Source organism: Macaca mulatta, chromosome 7 (genome assembly GCF_049350105.2).
Source record: "Macaca mulatta isolate MMU2019108-1 chromosome 7, T2T-MMU8v2.0, whole genome shotgun sequence".
In the NCBI taxonomy this organism is placed as follows: Eukaryota; Metazoa; Chordata; class Mammalia; order Primates; family Cercopithecidae; genus Macaca; species Macaca mulatta.
In genome coordinates this window covers 75,978,698-75,993,796 of record NC_133412.1, presented here as the reverse complement: position 1 = coordinate 75,993,796, position 15,099 = coordinate 75,978,698, and the positions used below count along the sequence as shown (strand labels likewise).

Genomic DNA, 15,099 nt, shown 5'->3' with positions numbered 1-15,099 from the left:
CTATCCCCAACACTGACAAGTTAAATCTAGTTCATCTGTCAAAACTCCCCTCAATTCCTTTTTGAATGAATGAATGCATGATCTAATTACTGATGATGGTGGTGTTAGTTACAATGCATTTGCCTGTAGCCACACAATAAAAAAGAATATATTTTAGACTAGATAGTACTGAAATTATTTTCATTTTACTTTTTATAATTATAAAAGTAATTTCTAATGTTATACAAAAAATAAAGTTATTTACTCCCCACCATTCAAAATAACTAGTTATTGGTATCCTTCTTTAAATATTTTACTGTGCATATTCTTTAAGATAAAGAGAACTTTTTTACTTTTTTGACTGACATATTGACTTATTATTGGCATGCAATAAGTTATACACATTTAAAGTGTGCCACTTGATGAGATTTCATGTATGTACCTTTGAAACATCACCACAATCTAGATAATGAATATCAATATCCTCCTCAAATTTTCCTCATTCTTCTTTATAATCCCTCCCTCCTACTCCATATTTACCTCCAACCCCCATCTCCAGACAGCCATTCATCTTCCTTTTCTCACCATAGTTTATTTTACATTTTCTGGAATTTAATACAAATGGTATAATACAGTATATACTTTTTTGTCTGGCATCTTTCACTCAGCATAATTATTCTGAGATTTATTCATGTTACAGCATATATCAGTAATTTTCTTTTTTTATTGCTGAACAATATTCTGTTGTATAAAAGCATTACAGTTTATCTATTCACCAGTTGATAGATGTAAGAATTGTTTCCAGTTTTTGGCTATTGCAAATAAAGAATGAAGAAATGAAGATTTATAAATGAGTCTTTGTAAGGATATATGCTTTCATTTCTTTTTTGTAAATAAATACCTAGAACAGGAGTGGGTGAATGATATGATAGGTGTGTGTTTAATTTTTAAGAAACTGCCAGACTGTTTTCCAAAGTGGTTGCACCATTTCTCCATTCCCACCAGCAAAGTGTGAGTGTTCGTGTTCTTCTTTGCCAATTCTCGTGATGGTCAGTCTTTTAAATTCTAACCATTCTCAAAGTATATAGTAGTATCATATTACAGTTTTAGTATGCATTTCCCTAATTAATTCTGATGTTGAGCATACTTTATGTGCATATTTGCTATCTGTATATCTTCTCTAGTGACATATCTGTTCAAATCTTTTGTCAATTTTTAATTGGATTTTTAACTGTTCTTTGTATATACAGAATACAACTTTTTTACAAGGTACATGATTGGCAAATAATGTCTCTCAGTGTGTACCCTGTGTCTTCATTCTCTTAATAGTGCCTTTTGAGCTACAGAAGTTTTTAATATTGATAAAGTTCAGTTTATCAATTGTTTATAAATTGTGCTTCCACTGCTGTTATATAAATAACTTTTACCTAGCTGAAGATCACAAAGGTTTTCCTCTGTGTTTTCTTCTAGAAATGTTATAGCTGTAGGTTGTACATTTAGGTCTACTATCCATTTTATATTCATCTTTATGTTGTAAAGTATAAGCTGAAATCTGTCATTTGCATATGGATATCCAGAATTTCCAGCACCATTTATTGAACACACTATTATTCCTCCATGAAATTTGCCTGTGCCAAAAATTAATTGTTCATATGCATGTGGGTTTATTTTTGAAGTGTCTATATTATTCCATTAATCTATCTTGACGCTGATACCCCATTATCTTCCATACTGCAGTTTTATGATAAGTCTTAAAGTATTCTTTGTCCTCCAATTTTGTTCTTTGTTTTTCAAATTTGCTTTGGCTATTCTAGGTCCTTGGCTTTTCCATATGAATTTTATAATCAATGTATCAGTTTCTACAACATACAGAAAGCCTTCACAATTTTCACTAGGAATGCAATTAATCTATAGATGAATTTGAGGAAAATTGACATTTTGCCAATATTAAGTCTTCTGAACCATTACCTCTAGTTATCTGTTTATGTCTTCTTTCATTTGTTTCAACGTTGCTTTGTAGCTTGCAGTGTACAGGTCTTTTGCATCTTTTGGCAGATTTATCCCTAAGTTTTTACGTTTATATTGCTATTGTAAACTATATTATTAAAAAATTTCAGTGATTTATTTCCAATAATTTGTTTCACTATGTAGAAATATAATTGTTTTGTATGTTACCTGGAACCTTGGTAAACTCACTTATTAGTTCTTGTAATTTTTTGTGTATAGATTCTGTTGGAATTTCTACAAAGATAATCGTCTGCAAATAGTTTTACATGTTCTTTACCCAGATGGATGTCTTTTAGTTCTTTTCCTTGCCTTATTTCACGAACTAGAATTGCCAGTATAATGTTAAATAGATTTAATGAGAGTGGACATTCTAGTTTTGTTTCTGATCTTACTGGGGAAGCATTCAGTCTTTTAACCATGAAGCATGATGTCACTTAACAATTTTATAGACGTGATTTATTGAGAAAGTTCCCTTCTATTTCTAATGTATTGAGTTTTTATTGCGAAATGGTAGATCTTGTCAAATGTTTTTTCTGGGTCCATGGAGATAATCATATATTGTTGGGTTTTTTAAATTTTTTATATAATAAATTATATATAATGATTTCTACACATTAAACCAGTCCAGGATTCTTGCGACAAATATCCCTTGATCTTGATCTTGTATATATTGTCGATGTCAATTTACTAAAATTGGGTTAAGAATGTTTGCATCTCTATTCTTAAGAGATACTGATTGGAAGTTTTCTTTCTTAATAAGTATTTGCCTGCTTTTGGTATCAGGATAATGCTGGCTTCATTGAATACGTTGGAAAATATTGTCTCTTCTTAAATTTTCTCTAAGAGTTTGTAGAGAATTGCTATTATTTATTTTTAAATTTTTGGTAGAATTCATCAAGGAACCCATTTAAACCTAGACTTTTCTCTGTGGGGATAATTTAACCATACATTCAATTTGATTACTAAATATAGGGCTATATAGGTTACCTTTTTCTTCTTGGGTGAGCTTTGTTAGTCACGTTTCTCAAGAAATTTTTCCATTTCATCTAAGTTGTCCAATTTATTGGCACAAAGTTGTTAGTAGTATTTCCTTATTATCCTTTGCATATTTACAGAAATTGTAGCAATTTTGCCTCTCATTTCTGATACTGGTCATTTGTGTCTTCTTTTTTTCTTATCGGTCTGGATTAGATTTTTTTTTTTTTTTTTTTCTTTTGAGACAGTCTTGCTCTGTCGCCAGGCTGGTGTGCAGTGTTGTGATCTTGGCTCTCTGCAACCTCCAACTCCCTGGTTCAAGTGATTCTCCTGCCTCAGCCTCCTGAGTAGCTGGGATTACAGGCACATGCCACCATGCCCAGCTAATTTTCTTGTATTTTTAGTAGAGACAGGGTTTCACCAGGTTGTCCAGGATGGTCTTGATCTCCTGACCTCGTGATCTACCTGCCTTGGCCTCCCAAAGTGCTAGGATTACAGGTGTGAGCCACCACGCCCAGGCTGGAATGGAGTTTTATCAATTTTATTGATCTCAATAAATCAACTTTTGATTTAATTGTTTATTGGTTTTCTATTTGCAATTTTATTTCTTTCTATTTTGATTTTTCTTATTTCCTTCATTTTACTTACTTTAGATTTCAATCTTCTTTTTCTCCTTTCTTATGGTGGAAGCTGAGGTTGTTGATTAGAGAGTCCATCTTTCTTCTTTTCTAATATATGCCTATCGGTCTATAAATTTCCTCCAAGAATGTGGCATCCCAGAGATTTTAATATGCTGTACTCATTTTCATTCTGTTCAAGATATGTTCTAGTTTCTCTTTTGATTTCTTCTTTGACCCATAGTTCCTTTAGAAGTACATTATTTAATTTTCAAATTTGGGGGACTCTTACAGAAACCTTTCTGTTGGTGATAATTTAATTCCCTTGTGGTCAGAGAACATACTTTTTATCATTTGAATTCTTATAAATTCGTTGTGACTGACTTTATGGTTCATAATATTATCTATCTTGGTAAAAATTCCATTGTAGTTGAAAAGAATGTATATTCTGCTGTAGGTGGGTAAAGTATCCTATGAATATCAATTAAGCCACATTAATTGATAGTGTTATTTAAATCATCTATATCCTTACTGATTTTCTCTCTACTTATTCTATCAGTTATTCAGAGAGGGTTATTAAAATCTCCAACTAAAGTCATAGATTTATCTATTTTTCCTTGCATTTCTATCAGTTTTTACATCAATTATTTTGAAGCTCTGTTATTAGGTACATAAACATTTAGGGCTTTTATTTGCTCCTAATAAACTGACCCTTTACTATTATAGAATTACTTTTTTTATACCTGGCAATATTCTATGCTCTGAAATCTACTTTATTTGGTATTAGAAAAAGCTTCCTAGCTTTCTTTTGATTAGCATTAACTTGATATATCTTTTTCATTCTTTTACTTTTAACCCACTTCAGTTTTTATATTTTTATACACAGCCCTGAGTGGAGAGACTTCAAGATGGCTACTTGGAGACACCCAGGGAATCTCTGAGGCATGGAAGGAGAGGGAAGGTAAGCATCTGGCCTGGCCAGGACTGAGAACAGCTCGGTGTCAGAAGAAACTCCCCAGTGCAGAGAAAAGGTTAGCAAAAGATCCCCAGGACTCCAAATTCCCACAGACTCCTGCAATCCTAGCCACAAGAGAGACCCTCAGCCCTCATGGTCCCTGAGACTAGTATATGAAGCTGCCTAGAGTTCATGCCATGGCATTGTTCCAGAGATGTCGTTCATGCTGGATCCCACACACTCCCCAGACCCAAGCAGCTGCAGCACACAGTCATTTTAAAAGCCCAGTCCCCACCAGATGACATCCTGCCCTGGGGCCCAACAGCCGCTGAATTTCCATATCCATGGAGCCCCACTGATATTTCCTCATGTCAACCAAGAAGTCTGGCTGGACCCAGCATTGCAGCCAGGTCTCCAGCATTCTAGCCCATGCGGTGTCCTACACCACAGGGAATGGCAGTGCAGTGCACCGGGGAAGCTTTCTCCAGGACAAAGGGAGCTGAAGCATGTACTCCCCAGAGCCTGAGAGCCAACTTCCTGGGGCTGCTGCCACTGACAGCAACCCTGCATCCCCAGACACAGACACTGTGAGCATGTATGTGCTTTCAGCAGGCTTGCAGACTGGTCTGTCTGGGAGCCTTCCCGGGGCCTGAGGACAAGCCTGTCCTCACCACTGCCACCACCATGACCACATCATCTAGGGACCTACACATCAATATTGCTTGCCTCTTTGGGTGCTTATGTGCATCATCAGCAGGCTTCAGGACAGGTCTGCCCCACCTGGCATCACTCTCCGCACTAGCACCGTCAGGGAACTTGGAGATTAATCTGCTCTACCCACCATTGACCTTACTGGAGAGATAGACTCCAATACAATGACAGTTGGGAACTTCAAAACCCCACTCTCCGCATTGGACAGATAATCTAGACAGAAAATCAGCAAAGAAACATTGGATTTAAACTGCACTTTAGAACACATAGACCTAACATTTATAAAACATTTCACCAAACAGCCACAGAACACACATCTTCTCATCAGCACATGGAGCATTCCCTGGGATAGACCATATGCTAGGCCACAAAATGAATCTCAGGAATTTTTAAGCATCAAAATCCTATCAAGTGTCTTTTCAGATCACAATGGAATAAAACTAGAACTCAATAACAAAAGGAAATTTAGAAATACGTGAAATTAAACAACATGCTCCTGAATGGCCATTGGGTCAAGGAAGAAATTGAGAAGAAAATTTTAAAAGTCTTGAAATAAATGAAAGTAAAAATACAACATACCAAAATCTGTGGAATACAGTAAAAGCAGTGCCAAGAGGCAAGTTTATAGTAAAAAATTGCCTATGTCAAAAAAGTAGAAAGATTTCAAATAAATAATCTAGTGATGCACCTCAAGGAACTAGAAAAACAAGAGCCAAACCCAAAATTAGTAGAAAGGAATAATAAAGATCAGAGCAGAACTAATGAAATAGAGACTAAAAAAATACAAAGGATCAATGAAATGCAGTTTTTTAAAGATAAATAAAATAAATAAACTGCTAACTAACAAAAAAGAGAGAAGACCCAAATAAATAAAATCAGAAATGATACAGGAGATATTACTCCTAATACCACAGAAATACAAAGAATCATACATACTATTATGAACAACTATATGCTGGCAAATTAGAAAACCTAGAGGAAAATGATGAATCCCTGGATACATACAATCTACCAAGACTGAACCAGGAAGAAATAGGAAGTCTGAACAGACTAGTAATGAGTACAAGATTGAATGAGTAATAAAAAGTCCCCCAACAACAACAACAAAAAAAAAACTCAGGACCAGATGACTTTACTGATGAATTCTACCAAACTTATAAGGAAGAACTAATACCAACTTTTCTCAAATTATTCCAAAAAACTAAAGAGGAGGGAATTCTTCCTAACTCATTCTACAAAACCAGCATTACCTTGATACTGAAACCAAACAAGGATAAAACAAAAAAAGAAACCTATAGATCAATATCCCTAATGAACATAGACGCAAAAGTCCTCAACAAAATATACCAAACAAAATACTAGCAAACCAACAACACACCAAAAAGATAATGTACCATGATCAAGGGGGATTTATCCCAGGAGGCAAGGATGGTTCAACATACACAAATCAATAACTGTGACACATCATATAAACAGAATGGAAGATAAAAACCATACAGTATTCTCAAAAGATGTAGAAAAGGCATTTGATAAAATTGAACATTCCTTCATGATAAAAACTCTTAATAAATTAGGCATAGTAGAAACAAAGTAAAACATAATAAATATAATAAAAGTCACATGTGACAAACCCAGCTAATATCATAATAAATTGAGAAAAACTGACAGAATTTCCTCTGAGAACTGGAACAAGACAACAATGCCCACTCTCACCATTCATACTCAACATAGTACTGAAAGTTCTAGCGGGAACAATCTTTAGCAAGAGAAAGAAATAAAAGGCATTTACATTGGAAAACAGAAAGTCAAATTGTCTCTCTTTTTATATGACATGATCTTACATATAGAAAAACCAAGACTACACCAAAAAACTCTTAGAACTGATCATGGAATTCAGTAAAGTCGCAGGATACAAAATCAACAAACAAGTATCAGTAGTATTTCTATACACTAATAAGAAGCTAGCTGAAAAATAAATCAAGAAAGCAACCCCATTTACAATAGCTACAAAAAATAACAAAATGCCTAGAAATAAATTTAACCAAGAGGTGAAAGACCTCTAGAAGGAAAACTACGAAACACTGATGAAGAAATTGAAAACGACACAAACAAATGGAGAGACACCCATGCTCATGGATTGGAAAAATTGATATTGTTACAATTAATCTTGAGACTATACTACTCTAAAGCAATCTACAGACTCAATGCAGCCCCCATCAAAATACCAATGACAGTCTTCACAGAAATAGAGAAAAACTTCCGAAATTCATATGAAACCACAAAAGACCCAAAACAGCCAAAGCAATCCCAAGCAAAATGAACAAAACTGGAGGGATTACACTACCTGACTTCAAAATATACTACAAAACTATAGTAACCAAATCAGTATGGTACTGTCATAGAAACAGACATACAGACCAGCAGAGCTGAACAGAAAACCCAGAAAGATATTCACCTATTTATAGCCAATTGATTTTTGAAAAAAGCACCAATAACATGCTTTGGGGAAAGGACACTCTCTTCAATAAATGATGATGGGAAAACTGGATATCCACATACAGAAGAATGAAACTAGACCCCTATCTCTCACCACATACTGTAGCACACCAACATGGCAAAATTATACATATGTAACAAACCTGCATGTTATGCACATGTACCCTAGAACTTAAAGTATAATAATAAAAATAAAAGATAAAAAATAAAATAAAATTTTAAAAAAAAATCAATACAAAATGGATTAAAGACTTAAATAGAAAACCCAAAACTATGAAACTAATAGAAGAAAACACTGGAGAAATTCTTCAGAACATTGGTCTAGGTAATGATTTTATGGCTAAGATCTCAAAAACACAGGCAACAAAAACAGACAAATGGGACTACATTAAACTAAAAATCTTCTGCACAGAAAAGGAAGCAAACAGCACAATGAAGAGACAACCTGCTGAATGATAAAACAAATTGCAAACTTTCTGGCAGGGGACTAATAACCAGAACATACAAGGAACCCAACTCAATAGCAAGAAAACAAATAATTCCATTAAAAAGTAGACAAAGGCTTCTTATGAAGCCTATGTTGGTAGAGACATCTGAGAGTATTGACTAATGCCAACAGCTTAAATGGGGAAAATAATAATAATAAAGTAGCCAAAGGATCTAAATAGACATTTTTCAAAAGAAGACATACAAGTGGCCAACAGATATATGAAAAACTGCTATCACAAATCATTAAGAAAGGACAATTGAAAACCACAATGAGATATCGTCTTGCTTTAGTTAGAATGGCTATTATCAAAAAGACAAAAAATAACAGATGTTGGCAAGGATGTGGAGAAAAGGGAACTTGTATACCCTGTGAGTCAGAATGTAAATTTATACAGCCATTATAGAAAACAATATGGAGGTTTCAAAAAAAACTAAAAATAGAACTATCATGCAATCCAGCAATCACACTATTAAATATTTAACCAAAAGAAAGGAAATCAGTATATTAAAAAGACACCTGCTTCCCATGTTTATTGCAGCACTGTTCACAATAGCCAAGATATGGAATCAACCTAAGTGTTTATCCACAGATAAATGGATTTTTAAAATGTGGTCTATATCCACAATGGAATACTAGTCCACCATTAAACAAGAACGAAATCCTGTCATTTGCAGCAACATGGACGGATCTGAAGGTCATTATGTTAAGTGAAATAAGCGAGGCACAGAAAGACAACTACCACTCACATTTTTCTCAGTCTGAGTGTCTGAGTTAAAAAGTTGATCTCATGGGGGTGAAAGTCAAACGATAGTTACCAGAGGCTGGGAGTGGGGATGGGAGAAGAGAAATCAGTTAATGTGGGTACAAACACAGACAGAAGGAATAGGTTCCAGTATTCAATAGCATAGTGAAGTGATGATGGTTAACAATGATATATCTTTCAAAATAACTAGATCTGAAATATTCCCAGCACAAAGAAATGATAACTGTCCAAGGTGATGGATATCCTAAACACTCTGATTTCATTACACATTGTACGCATGTATCAAAATATCACATGTGCTCCATCAACATGAATAATTATTATATATCAATAAGAAATTTTAAGTGTGTTTCTTATATGCAGCACAATTTTAATTTTTTTATTTCAATAGGTTTTTGGGGAACATGTGTGATTACACGAGTAAGTTCTTTAATGGTGATTTCTGAGATTTTGGTGCACCCCTCACCTAAGCACTGTACACTGTACCCAATGTGTAGTCTTTCATCCCTCACACTCCTCCCACCCTTTCCCCGAGTCTCCAAAGTCCATTTTATCATTCTTATGCCTTTGCATGCTCATAGCTTAGCTCCCACTTATGAGTGAGAACATGTTTGTTTTTCTATTCTTGAATTACTTCACTTAGAATAATAGTGTCCGATTTCATCCAGGTTGTTGTAAATGCCACTATTTCATTCCTTTTTATGGCTGAGTAGTATCCCATGGTATATTTATACCCCAATTTCTTTATCCACTTGTTGAATGGTGGGCATTTGGGCTGGTTCTATATTTTTGCAACTGTGAATTGTGGTTCTTATATACAGCACAATTGAGTCACTGGTTTATCAATATGATTATATATTTGCCTTTACATAGAGTATGCAACATTGACATCTTATTGGTATGGTTAGGTTTAAGTCTACATTCTTGTTAATTTTTTGTCTATTTGTGACACCTGTTCCTTAATCACCTTCTCCTCTTTTCCTGCCTTCTTGTGGATGAATTGAATGTTTTTATAACAATTTACCGTCTTGTCCATTTATTAGTCATAACTCTTTACTTAACTGTTTTAGTGATTGCTTTAGTATACATTTTCAAATTATCACAGTCTATCTTTAATTGTTAATGTGCCATTTAATACATAAGACAATTATAATAGAATACTTTCATTTCTCTCTTCTTGATCTTCATGCTCTTGTTGTCATATATTTTAACTTTACAAAAAATATAAATTCCAGACTACATTGTGATTACCTTTATTTAAATACTTAGCTATTTTTAAAGAGACTAAAATAATAATCTAAAGTCAAACATATTTACTCATGTTACCATTTCTAGTGCTCCTTGGTCTTTTGAATAGATACATCTTTCCACCTGTATCATTTTCCTTCTGCCTGAAGTTTTCTTTTAATATTTCTTGGCATGACAGCCTGCTGTTGATAATGTCTTCTAGTTTTTGTATGTCTGAAAAGTCTTTATTTCATCAGCAGTTTTAAAAGCTATTTTCATTGAGCACAGAATTCCACACTTTAAAGATGCTGCACCATTGTTTTTTCACTTGCATTGTTTCCAATGAGAAATCTGTTAGATTCTTATTTTTGTTTCTGTGTATATAATGCATCTTTTTTCCTTTCCTGGGTGCTTTGAAGACTTTTTTTTTTTTTTTTTTTGTCATTGGTTTTGAGAAGTTTTTTGTTTGTTTGTTTTTATTTTTGTGGAGACAGTCTCGCTCAGTCGCCCAGGCTGGAGTGCAGTGGTGTCATCTCGGCTCACTGCAACATTCATCCACCTGGTTCAAGCAATTCTCCTGCCTCAGCCTCCTGAGTAGCTGGGATTGCAGGCATGAGCCACCACGCCCAGCTAAGTTTTGTATTTTTAATAGAGATGTTGCCCAGGGTGGTCTCGAACTCCTGAGCTCAGGCAATCTGCCCACCTCATCCTCCCAAAGTGCAGGGATTACAGACGTGAGCCACCACACCTGGCTGGTTTTGAGAAGTTTATGATTTTCCTTGGAGTTGTTTCTTTCATGTTTCTTATGTACATGGTTTCCTGTGTCCCTATCATTTTTTTGTATTTCAGAGATTTAAGCCTTTATTTCCTCAGATATTTTTTTCTGTCCCTACCTATCTCTCCTCTCCCCAGTGGCTCAAATTATATGTATTGGGCTGCTTGAAGTTGTCCCATAGTTCACTAGTGCTCTCTTCTTCTTAAATCTCTTCTGTGTGTTTCATTTTGGAAATGTGCTGTTTCTGCATTTTTAAGCTTATCTCTCTTCTGCCACATCTAATTTTCCTTAATTCAATCCAGTGTGTTTATCTCTTACACACTGTAGATTTCATCTCTAGAGGTTCAATTTGGGTTTTTCTTGTATCTTCTATGTCATTACTTAATTTTTGAACATGTGAAATAGAGTTAGAAGAGCTCTTTAATGTTCTTGCCTAATAATTATAACATCTATCTCAGTTCTGGTTTTTTGATTGAATAAATTATCTCCTCATCATGGATAGTACTTTCCTGTTCCTTTGCATGCCTGATAATTTCTTCTTGGATTCTCCACATTGTGACTTCTACCTCATTTAGTGAATATTTTTGTGTTCCAATAAATATCTGAGGCTTTGACTTGGAATGCAGCTAATTTACTTGGAACTAGTTTTACGATTCCAGGTCTTGCTTTTAATATTTGTTTGACAGGACTAGAGCCCTGGTCTAGAGCTAACGCTCAGTCTAGAGGTAACAATAGTAAACTCTTTGTATTCATGGATTCCCCACACATGGATTCAACCAACTGTGGATCAAATATATTTTTTTAAATTGCATCTGTGCTGAATATGAACAGATTTTTCCTTATCATTATTCCCTAAACAACAGAGTCTAACAACTTATTTACATAGCATTTACACTTGTAGGTATTATAAGTAATTTAAAGATTTAAAAGCATACAGGAGGATGTGCATAGATTATATGTAACTATTGCAATATTTTATTTGAAGGACTTGGGCCTCCACAGATTTTGGTATCTACAAGAGGTCTTGTAACATATCCTCTATGAATATCGAGGGATGACTTTATTCCTTACTACTGAGGCAAAATCCTGTATACTTTATCCAATGTCCCATGAGTCATGAGGTCTTCCAGTCTGTCTTTCAGAACCAAGTACTATTTCCAGTCCTCTGTGTGTGTCAGATATCGTTCCCTCCATTTCCTTCAGGTGGTCTTTCCTTGGCTTTGTCTAATTTCCCTATAAGCACGTTTGCATATCCAGCTAAATACCTGAGGGTAATCCCTGCAGATCTCCAGAGTTCTCCTTCTGTGCAGCTCTCTTTCTAGTACTCTGTCCTACAAATGTTATGCACCTTGGTTTCTCCAGACCTTCAGCTCTGTCTCCCAACTGCTTCTTTAACTCAGGGAGTCTGCTGGGCTGCTAGTGGGTTCACTGTCCCTGCACTGCAACCTAGAAGCTCTCTAAGACAATGAGCTGGGGGAATTTAAGAACTTATCTCTCAGGAATCAAGACCCTTCATTGCCTTATGTCCATCAACATTGGTTTATATATTTCATCTCTAGTTCTTTTTTTTAAGGTGGAAACACTCTAATATCTTAGTAGACAATAGAAGAATAGGAATATGTAATTCTCAAAGAGGAAATAAAAACAGAGAAACTCATAAAAATATCCAACTAGCCAATAATCAGAGAAATGCAATTTAGATCAAGACAGCAATCTCACAAATCAAAGTAATAAAAATTTAGAAAAATGTTAATATTTATTGCTGGTGAGGATTCAATTAAATGGACATTCATATGCTGCTGGGAATGTAGATTATATCATTCTGAACTTTGAGACTTACTTTTTCTAGCCAATATTTTATCATAAGCTGCTTCCCACAACAAATATCATTCCTAACCTATTTTTGTGTGTTGCTTCATAATATAATGTGGAAATATATCACTTTTACCAAGCATTCCCTATTATTGAGCTTTTTCAGGTTATATTATTTCCAATTATAAATAACACTGTGATTGATATTTTTGCACATAAATTTAGTTCACATTTCAAAGTGATTTTTATAGGGTTTTTTTGTCTTGATACATATGACTCATTGTTTTCATGCTTTTTTGTCTTTGCTCTTGCTTCTGCCTCTGTCTAGAAGGTGGTGCTCTTATAAAATTAACATCCAGAAATTCCTTCCCTATTTCAAATCGAAATCTGCCCTCTCAGTGAGTTCCTCCTTGCTAATTCCTGAGCAGACTGAAATTCTCCCTCTTAAATATCCCCCCATGATCACATTTATCTTATTTGTTTACATGCTAATGTGCGCATGTATCTACAAGTTCCTTGAGGGCAAGGACTGTGTCTTTTCAACTCAAGCCCACAAATCTCTGACAATACTAAAAGCCCCACAATACTACTGAATGAATCAATGGATAGTTAAAAGAGTGCAACTCAGGCAAACCAAAACAACAGTGTTCATTCATTCAACTGGCATTTATCGAATACCTATGATGCACCATGTGAAAGAAACTCAGACCTGATTTATACTAATTCACTCCTTTTAAATAACCATTTATTGTTCTCTAGTCATTTTTCTCATTAGCTTTGTTGAAGATGACTAATGATTACATAGAGATCTAATATTAAAATAGCACTATAATTGAACTTAGAAAGCTTTCAATCTGTCCTCATTGTGCAATCTCTGCCTAAACTTTTAAAAGCAGCTAGCTTTCCATGGCTATACATCTGTGTGATGGCCTCCTTTTGACCCTTTCCTTCTCAGTCAACTGAGTTGGCTTGTCTCTGCTAAACAAGCACATCTCCAGACACTGCACCCACTCACAACCTCACAGGAAAACCAGAGTGTGTTTTCTTCCCCCCATCTGCTTTATAATTTGTGGTGCCTGAGTGTGGAATCGGTCCCTGAAGAATTTAGAATTCTATTAGAAATATCAGTTCCGGGGCCAGGCACGGTGGCTCACACCTGTAATCCCAGCACTTTGGGAGGCTGAGGCAGGCAGACTGCCTGAGGTCAGGAGTTCAAGACCAGCCTGGCCAATATGGTGAAACCCTATCTCTACTAAAAATATAAAAATTAGCCAGACATGGTGGCGCGCATCTGTAATCCCAGCTACTTAGGAGGCTGAGGCAGGACAATTGCTTGAACCCGAGAGGCAGAAGTTACAGCAAGCCAGGATCATGCCACTGCACTCCAGCCTGGGTGACAGAATGAGACTTCATCTCAAAACAAAAAAAGAAAAAAGAAAGAAACTAAAAGAAAAGAAAAAAAGAAATAGTAGTTCCCTCAAAGTAAAAGGTGAAACAACAAGAGTCCCTCCTGATAAGAGTCTTTCTGTCTTTCTATACCTCCCGCCAGTTCCTCAAACTCCTTTTCCTCCATATTTGTAGGTGGTTACAATGTTGTGAGGAAGGTGTGATTTACAGGAAAATACAAATTTATTTGCATAAGTTCCTCGCTGAGTCAGGCTGGGCTAGAAGATTAACTTCTATGACAAGTGAAAGTTCCTAAGAGCCTGCTTCTAGTCTCTAGAGGGAAAATTGAGGGAAATCTATGGAGAAGTGTGAGCAGTACAAGCTTCAGCAGATAAAGCTTCAGCAGATAAAGATGGAAATGCAATTTCTGTAGAGAACCCTCATCAGGGGAAAGTGGTGCATGTAACGCCTCCCCAGGATACGAAGGACCAAGGGAGGTTTGTTTTGTTTTGTTTTTGGAGGCCCGTCTGTGTAAGTTATTTGATCCATCCAATATCAACATATCAAGCACCCTTCTCACTGTCCAGCATGTCATCCTCAGGAATAAATACAGAACCAGCAATGGCAAAGATCTGCTCACCAGTCCAACACACCTCAACCAGGACAACCTACATGCATGATGAGTTCCTAAGCTCCTCCTCCTGAAGGAATCTGGTTCACCACCCAGGTGACAGGGTATTAGAGAACACCCCAAAGGGGAGAAACAAGGACTAAGCCCCCCTGGATGGCACTGCCAGACCAAGCCCTTCTCAAGCACCAAAAGAATACTTGAGATATTTCAAGGAAGACTCTCCAAAGTATAGGGTCACCTGAGGCCCAGAGCCCAAAGCAGAGGCCCTGTCTGCT

At 35.7% G+C, this 15,099-nt stretch overlaps 1 protein-coding gene and 1 non-coding gene across 6 annotated transcripts in view; one reads left to right on the top strand and one right to left on the bottom strand.

Moving 5' to 3' along the window:
- Positions 1-15,099, bottom strand: part of AGBL1 (AGBL carboxypeptidase 1) — an 857,161-nt gene that overhangs the window by 755,459 nt on the left and 86,603 nt on the right. The gene's annotated exons all lie outside the window — the stretch shown is intronic.
- LOC114679997 (small nucleolar RNA SNORD74) lies at positions 8,304-8,374 on the top strand. Its single transcript, XR_003732075.1, has one exon. It is a non-coding gene; the product is annotated as a small nucleolar RNA SNORD74 (small nucleolar RNA).